Raw genomic sequence first — 9,599 nt, forward strand, 5'->3', positions numbered from 1 at the left:
CAACAACAAAAACAATGTGTCTACAGCACATGACAGCAACAAATAAGCTGTCATTGAAAGTTAAATTAATTTAAACCTTATTGAGCTGTTTCTGAAACTAGGAAGGAATTTATTAATAACAAGCTGCATGAACTCCCCCCCCCCCAAAAAAAAACAGAGAAGTTCAGACGTACTGCTGACACATATCTCTCCCTAATCACCAGTGTTATTTACATAATAATTTTTATCAAATTTTTGTTGTTTTTTTTGTTAAGTGTCATCTAGTCAATTTGGACCCATAGCAACTATGTATAGGGTATTCTGAGAAGTGGCTGGTGGATTTGAACTGCCAACCTTGTGGTGGTCCAGTGCATATCCTATAGCCACACCAGCACCCTGTTCTTACCTTCTTCTACCAAAGTGATTGATAGAATATAAAATCATAGTATTTGTTGTTGTTACATGTTGTCAAGTCATTCCAACTCATAGCGACCCTGTACAGGATTTAAGAGGAATTTCTGGTGAGTTTAAACTGCTGACCTTGAGAGTCAAATGACTCTGTGGTCCACTGCTTATCCAACTGGGAAACACCAGTATGCATGTAAAAGCTTTTTTATTTTATTTTATATTCCTTTCAGGTTTTCAGGATATTAGTCATTGCAATTCTGTGCTTCCCCCAAATTCTGTTCTTTGCTTTTTTGTACCCCATGACTTTCTTTGTTGAGATATATAGTTTCCTTCTAGGGGGGAACTGTGCTATACTTTGATTTCTTATTTGTGTACATGCTGATTTTTGAATATAAAAGAGCAATGGTAGTGTCCTTGGAATAGTTTGTTATTCGTTCTAATTTTCAAACAGAATTGCAGCAAGCTGATCACTGATTAGGGTGTGAGACAACCTTTAGAGTTGGCTGATGCAAGGAAATTCTTTCTAAAGAGAGAAAATGATTTAACTAAATGATGTGCTTTTCAGCCTTCCATTCTGTACACTTCAGTGAAATATTCATAGTTTTCATTATTGGTTGTTCTTGTGAGTTGCCATCAAGTTGATTTTGACTCATGGCAACACCATGTGTATAGGGAAGCACTGCTCCAGAGAGTTTTCAAGGGTGTGACCTTTTAGAGACAAGTCATCTGGCCTATCTTTTGAGGCATCTGAGTTCCAATCACTAACATTTCAGCAAATCAGTCAACTAACATTTATCAAACACCTACCAGAGTGTATCTGCATGTTGTTATTGTTAGGTGCCATCAAGTCAGTACTGACTCATAGAGACCCTATGCACAACAGAATGAAACACTGCCCAGTGCTGGGCCAACGTCACAATTCTTGCAATGCTTGAGCCTATTGATGCTGCCACTTTGCCAATCCATATCCCTGGGGGTCTTCTTCTTTTACTCTGACCCTCCACCTTACCAAACATGATATCCTTCTCCAGTGACTGGTCTCTCCTGACAATATGTCCAAAATATGAGAGACAAAGTTTGGCCATCCTAGTCTCCAAGGAACACTCTGACTACACCTCTTCCAACACAGATCTGTTTGTTCTTTTGGCAGCCCATAGTATCTGCATAGTAAACATGAAATTCTGGGACAACTCCAGAGCTTCTGCTGCAAGAAGGAAGGGAGATATATTAGGAATGTTATATTTCATGTATTTAACATCCTGAGTGAAGGCTTTTTATGTACCCTTCCCTCTGTAAAATAAAATAATCTATAATTTGAAAAAGTAGACATTATTTTTATTTACTCTTTTTTCAGTACACTACAAAGGGGCTCAAAAAGTTTGTAAAAAATTTCATTATTTTTCTCTTCCATTTTTCCATGAGAATATTTGAAGCCTCCTCGTGCACCATATAATTTCAACATTTGAAAGTATACAAGTTAGTGTTTCATTTTGTTGTTATTGTTTATTCAGAAGGTTATGTAACCATCACCATGAATTATGCAACAATTTCTTTAAAAATAGGTCTTATATTCATTATTTAACAAAGATGTCACTTTGGGGACTCAGGTGTGCCTGACCTAAACCATGGTATTTTGAGTCACCTCGAATAAATATGAAAGTTGGACAAGGAATAAGAAAGACTAAAGAACAATCAATGCCTTTTAGTTATTTATTTATTTAGTGATGGCAAAGAATACTAAATATACCATGTTCTGACACAACAAAAATAATCTGTGTTGGAAGAAGTATATTCAGAATGCTCCTTAAAAGTTAGGATATGGAGACTTCATCTCATATACTTTGATGGTGTTATGAGGAGGAACCACTCCCTGGGGAGGGAGATCCTGTGTGGTACAGTAGAGGGTTAGTGCAATGAGGAATACCTTCAATGAGATGGATTAACCCAGCAGCTGCAACCATGGGCTCAGACATAGCAACCATTGTGAGAATGGCAAAGTACTGGTCTATGTTTTGTTCTGTGGTTCAGAGGGTTGCTATGAGTTGAAACTGACTTGATGGTGCTCATTAGTATTCATTCCCATCTACCACCCCCTTATCCTCTGATTACCAGTAATCAAATTTATCTCTATGGATTTCATTATTCTGGATACTTCATATAAAGGAAATATGTAATACGTGACCTTTTCTATCTGACTTCTTTCACTGAAGGAGCCCTGGTGGTACAATGGTTAAAACACTTACCTGTGAAACAAAGTTGGTAGTTTGAATCTACCAGCTTACTCTATGGGAGCAAGATATATAGTAGTCTGCCTCTATAAAATATATAAAACTCTATAAACTATAAAAAGATTTATGGTTTCCAACCCTATGTGACAGTTGTATATATAGGTTGCTACTAGTTGGAATCACCTCAGTAGGAGAGGGGTTTTGTTTTTATTAGCATCCACCAAAAGGAGGAAACAATCTACATAGCATCCATTTATCCATAATCTTTTGAAGCACCCTCATATAGATTTTGAATGCTTTTTAGTTTCCAAGGGAAATGTTTAATATTTACATGGGAAATATCCTGTTAATGCAAATACTTTTCTGATTTGGTTCCCAATCAGGAAATAGCTATTCAATCAAAGATCATAACCTGCCCTTTTGTAAGAGTGCAAAAGAGGAGCTGATGGCTTCAGGGAAAATAGATAACTAGAGAAAGAATATTAAGCTGACTTCTTCCAAGATAGATTTGGTTGTTCTTCTGGCAGCCTATGTATGGTACTTTCAATACTTTTCACCAACACCAAAATTCAAATGCATCATTTCTTCTAAGGTCTTTCTTATTCATTGACCAACTTTTTCACGTACATATGAGGCAATTAAAAATGCCATGGCTTGGGTCAGCCACATCTTAGTCCTCAAATAGATAGCTTTGTTCTTGAACATTTTAAAAAGATCTTATGCAGCAGATTTTCCTAATGCCGTACGTCATTTGATTTCTTGACTACTGCTTCCGTGAGTGTTGAATGTAAATCCAAGCAAAATTAAGTTTTTGACAACTTCAATCTTTTCTCCATTTATTATGATGCTATTTATTGGTCCAGTTGTGAGGATTTTGTTATCTTTACACTGAGGTACAATCTGTACTGAAGATCACATTCTTTGATCTTTTCAGTAAGCATTTCAAGACCACTTCACTTCCTGCATATCACCACATACTTCTTCATATAATTCAGTTTCTTGGATTATTTGCTCAGCATACAGATTGGTGAAAATTTACAACCCTGGTACCCACCTTATGTGATTTTAAGTCATTCAGTATCCCCTTGTTCTGTTTGAACTACTGCCTCTCAGTCTATGGAAAGTTACCTCACGAGCACAACTAAGTAATTTGCAATACCTATTCTCCCAAATGTTATCTATAAATTGTCATGATTCACACAGCCGACATCCTTTGCACAGTCAATAAAGCATAAGTAAACATTGTTCTAGTATACTCTGCCATTATTGCTGATATCCAATGGCTCTTAGCTTTAAGTAGAGAATACCAGAAAGACACTGCTATTGTTGCTGTTAAGTGCTTTTGAGTTGGTTCTGATCCATAGCAACACTGTGTAGGGTTTCCAAGGAGAGGCTGGTGAGCTTGAACTGATCACCTTACAGTTCAAACCAGCTTTGCTGTTCAATGCATTAACCCACAGTGCCACACCAGGACACCATAGAAACACACATGTTGTTAGGTGCCATCAAGTCGGTACCGACTTATAGCGACCTTAAGCACAGCAAAATGAAACACTGCCCAATCCTGGGCCAACCTCACTATTGTTGCCATGCTTGAGTCCATTGATGCTGATACTTGGCCAATCCACCTCACTGTGGGTCTTCCTCTTTTTCTCTGACCCTCCGCCTTTTCAAACATGATATCCTTCTCCAGCAACTGGTCCCTCCTGGCAATATGTCCAAAGTATGAGAGACAAAGTTTGGCCATCCTGGCCTCCAAGGAACACGCAGGCTGCACTTCTTCCAGCACAGATCTATTGGTTCTTTTGGTAGCCCATGGCACTTTCAATGTTCTCCTCCAACACCATAACTCAAATGCATCAATTCTTCTGCGGTCTTCCTTATTCACTGTCCACCTTTCACATGCATGTGAGCTTATTGAAAATATCATGGCTTGGGTCAGGTGCACCTTAGTCCTCAAACTGGCATCTTTGCTCTTCAACACTTTAAAAAGGTCTTTTGTAGCAGATTTGCCTAATGCAATACGTCATTTGATTTCTTGATTGCTGCTTCCATGAGTGTTGATAGTTGATCCCAGAAGCATGAAGTCCTTGACAACTTCAGTCTTTTGCCAATGATAAGAATGTTATTTATTGGTCCAGTGGTGAGGATTTTTGTTTTCTTGACATTGAGATGTAATCCATACCAAAGGCTGTACTCTTTAATCTTCATCAGTAAAAATTTTAAGTCCTCTTCACTTCAGGCAAGCAATCTTCTGCATATCACAGGTTGTTAATGAGTCTTCTCCAATCCTGATGCCACGTTTTTCTTCATATAAGCCAGCTTCTCAGATTATTTGTTCAGCATACAGGTTGAATATGTATGGTGAAAGAATACAGCCCTGTCACATACCTTTCTTAATTTTAAACCATTCAGTGTTCCCATGTTCTGTTCGAACAACTGCCTCTTCCTGGTCCATGTACAGATTCCTCATGAGCACAAGTATTCCAGAATACTCATATTTCACAATGTTGTCCACAGATTGTCATGATCCACACATTTGAAAGCCTTTGCATAGTCAATAAAGCACAGGTAAACATCTTTCTGATATTCTCTGCTTCCAGCCAAGATCCATCGGAAATCAGCAATGATATCCCACATTCCATGGCCTCTTCTAAATCTGGCTTGAACCTCTGGAAGTTCTCTGTCAATATATGCTTGCAGCTGTTTCTGTATTACCTTTAGAAAAACTTTACTCGTATGGGATATCAAAGAGATTGTCCGATGATTTCCACATTCTGTTGGGTCACCTCTCTTTAGAATGGGCACAAATATGGATCTCTTCTAATCAGTTGGCCAGATAGTTGTCTTCCAAATTTCTTGGCAGAGATGAGTGCCTCCTGTCCTGCTTCACTTCTTGAAAGATTTCAATTTTTATTCCATCAATTCCTGTTGCCTTGTTCTTTGCTCATTCCTTCAGTGCACCTTGGGCTTCCTCCTTCAGTATTATTGGCTCTTAATCATATGCTACCTCTTGAAATGGTTGAACATTAACCATTTCCTTTCAGTACAGTGACTCTGTGTATTCCTTATGTCTTCTCTTGATGCTTTCTGCATCATTCGATAATTTGGCCAGAGAATCTTTCATTAATGAAAGTCGAGGCTTGACTTTTTTCTTCAGTTCCCCCAGCTTGAGAAATGTTGAGTGTGTTCTTCCTTTTTGGTTTTCTGATTCCAGATCTTTGCAGATGTTGTTATAGTATTTGGCTTTATCTTCTTGAGCTGATCTTTGAAATTTTTTGTTCAGCTCTTGGACCTCCTCATTTCTTCCATTTGCTTTAGAATCTCTATGCTGGAGAGCAAGTTTCAGTGTCTCTTCTGACATCCATTTTGACCTTTTTCTTCTTTCTTGTCTTCTTAATGACTTTTTGCTTTCTTCATGTATGATGTTCTTGAGATCATCCCGCAACTCTTCTGGTCTTTGGTCCTTAGTGTTTAATGTATCAAATCTGTTCTTCAGATGATCTCTAAATTCAGGTGGGATATATTCAAGGTCACATTTTGACTCTTATAGACTTGTTTTCATTTTCTTCAGCCTCAGTTTGAATTTGCATATGAGTAATTGATGGCCTGTTCCACAGTCTGCCCCTGGCCTTGTTTTGACTGATGATATGGAGCTTTTCCATCGTATCTTTCCATAGGTGTAGTCAATTCGATTTCTATGTATTCCATCTGGTGAGGTCCATGTGTATAGTTGTCTCTTATGCTGTCTAAAGAAGGTATTTGAAATGAACAAATAATTGGTTTTGCAGAATTCTATCATGCATTCTCTAGCATCATTTCTATCACCAAACCATATTTTCCAACTACTGATCCTTCCTCTTTGCTCCCAAGTTTTGCATTCCAATCACCAGTAATGATCAATACATCTTGATTGCATGTTTGATCGATTTCAGATTGAAGAAGTTGGTAGAATTATTCTATTTTCTCCTCAATGGCTTTAGTGGTTGGTGTGTAAATTTGAATAATAGTGGTATTAACTGGGATTCCCTGTAGGTGCATGGATATTATCCTATTACAGACAGCTATGTACCTCATGATTGATCCATATATGTTCTTTTTGACAATTAATACAACACCATTCCTCTTCAATTTGTCATTCCCAGCATAGTAAACCATGTGATTGTCAGATTCAAAATTGCCAATACCAGTCCATTTCAGCTCACTAATGCCTCATATATTGATGTTTATGCTTTCCATTTCATTTTTGACAACTTTCAATTTTCCCAGATTCATACTTCGTACATTCCATGTTCTGAGTTTCAATGGATGTTTACAGCTGTTTCTCTTCATTTTGAGTTGTGCCCCATCAGCAAATGAACATCCTGCAGAATTGTAGTTGAGTAGGTCCTAATTCATAGTGACTCCGAGGAGAGGTTTTTCGGTTTGAAATATTGACTTTGTCGTTAACAACCCAGTGCTTATAGTACAGCACCACACGTAGGGGATACAAAGTATGATTATAAACAGTAAGAGCTCAATATCTTCAGCAATAAACAAGAATTTAGATTATCAGAAGCCAAAAAAGTTAATAAGTGGAACAAAGAACAGGAATGAATAGCAGGAGCAGAAAATAGAATACCTGAGTAATGCTGCCTTCAGCCTATCTGTCTTATCTCTATTTTGTATGAAGAAGGAAGTAAAAGGGTTGGTGAAAAGAGAGAAACTAATTGGATTAAATAAACCTTCTGAGGTAGCATCAGTTTATGGACTTCAGCCAGTTTCTTAATTTGTTGAGGTTGGTGGTACTTTTTCTTCTGGTTCATCTTTGAGGTCTTTCCACCTTCCTTAAAATGACTGAACTACCTAAAAGCTGTTGATTTATGTTTGGTAGGATTCTCCCACATGATTTGTTACCTCATGAATATATGGTTTTTTTTTTTTTTTTTTTTTTTTTCTAGAAGGAAAATTAGTAATGGTTGTCTTTGGACAACCTCTTAATGGGGTTAGATAAGTGAGAGAGAGAATTTATTTATTTATTTATTTTGTATTGTTTCAGTGATCTGACCACTTTCTGAAATGTTTCAGTGATCTAATAAATAATATCATTGGAGATTTTCTAAACAACATATTATATCTAGTTTTCTTCTCTATATTTCTCTTAAAAACCCACAGTAATCAATGTTGTCAGTATCATTTGGTAAACCAAGTCTGATAGGGTAGACTGAAGGCTGCGTTTATGAATTCTGGTGGGAGCTGAAAATTTAGAATCTCTCAGTGTTTAATACTTCTACAGAGAGTTGTTGCATATGCACTATTAATACACACAAGGCTACTAAGTTTAAGTTGATTTTTTTTTTAGGTGTCTAATCTACTCCCACAAGAATTGAAATAGTTTCAATATATTTTGTTTTTATAAATATTTAACTTATGTTTGCTGAGGTTGAAAAAGGCAATATTCCACAAGGGTCCATTTTCTAAAGCATGAGTGATTTTTTCATGGTTACAGTATTTATGAAATATTGAGAACTTATGCATGTGAAATGTTTCATAATAGACTACTATGACTGAAGCTATTCTTCTCTTAAATCTCCAGTGTAAAATTCAAGGAGTTGAAGCTATATCAAATGGATATGTGCTGTGTTTCTCATAATAAATATTCCTTAATATTTACCGGAGTTTTATTTGCTCATCTAGATTACTCTAAATGATTTTTTAAAGCAGTAGTTTCATTTTCTCTGAAATAACCCAGTCTTCAAACAGAATCCCTTCAAGTTTTTATTTTTGCTGTTATTGTACATACTGAAGATCTTTATAAGAAAGACACTCAGTGTGCTTATTTATATAGAGTATATTATTAAAATAGTGGCTGATTTATTCCACATAATTTTGCATAAAAACATGTTTCAATGATAAAAAATGTCTTGGGAATGGGAGTGAGTTGGAATGAATTATTTATTTCTTAACAGAAAAGAAAATTCTTTATCTTTAGTGTCTACCACAGCTGAACTTCAATTACCTGGACAATTTCATTGTTTAATTGTATTTACTTAAGTAAGTGTTAATCATTATTCAGTGGTTTGAACAGAGAAATACATTAAGGTATGTCTTGAATTTTAGTTTAATCATAGAATGCGCTAACATATGCCACAAGTTTGCACTTGAAACTTATCCCTAAAGCTTGACAATGTCCTAGTAATTGAATCAGCAGCTATGATTCAAAAATAATGTTTTCTGTGTGTAGGAATCTGGCAGCCTGAAACTTAGTATTTGTTTTGGCCCCTCTGAATTTCATCTACTCATCCATGCTCGTAGAAATAACATAAAAAAGTTAGTCTTTGTTCTTAATCTTGTGGAAGCAATCCTGTATATTTCAAAGATAACAATGAACATGTCATCCTGTGTTTGACAGCAGGGACAAGCAGGGGGTATATAAATCATCTTTTTGTTATGCACCAGAATTGTTTAAATTAGTGGAAGCCTCTGGTAGTAGGTTATATAAATTGTGTTTTTATCCCTAGACACTTTTTTATGGTGGAGAGAGGGCTGGGGAGTACACATTAAATCTGGAATGGTCCTCACGCTTAAATACCAACATGTAGTAGACAATTAATCTTCAAAACAGAAAGTGAACATACTTAACTACTTTATTACCATCGACATATGTCTCTCTATAATTACTCTGGCTTATACCTTACAATGAGCTAAGGATGCATTCAGAGAACTTCATTTTTATTTCTTAGGTTTCAGGCAGAAGGAATTTGTGGATTTATCCAATATAGGTAGTCATAAAAATAAGACTGAAATTAATAGTGCTGGTACTTCATGACTTAGGAGAGCAGGCGTTAGGTAAGCTTTATTTAACTTCTGTGTCAATACATCTTGGCACATCTGAGACTGGGGGAAATTCTGAGGAAACCAGTGACGGGATCATAGTCATCATTTGCAAGTATCTCATGGTCACAAGTATAAATGTTGTCTAGTGACTGTCTAGAATCCTGGGGA

This window comes from Chrysochloris asiatica, unplaced genomic scaffold (assembly GCF_000296735.1).
Source record: "Chrysochloris asiatica unplaced genomic scaffold, ChrAsi1.0 scaffold00039, whole genome shotgun sequence".
Classification (NCBI taxonomy): domain Eukaryota; kingdom Metazoa; phylum Chordata; class Mammalia; order Afrosoricida; family Chrysochloridae; genus Chrysochloris; species Chrysochloris asiatica.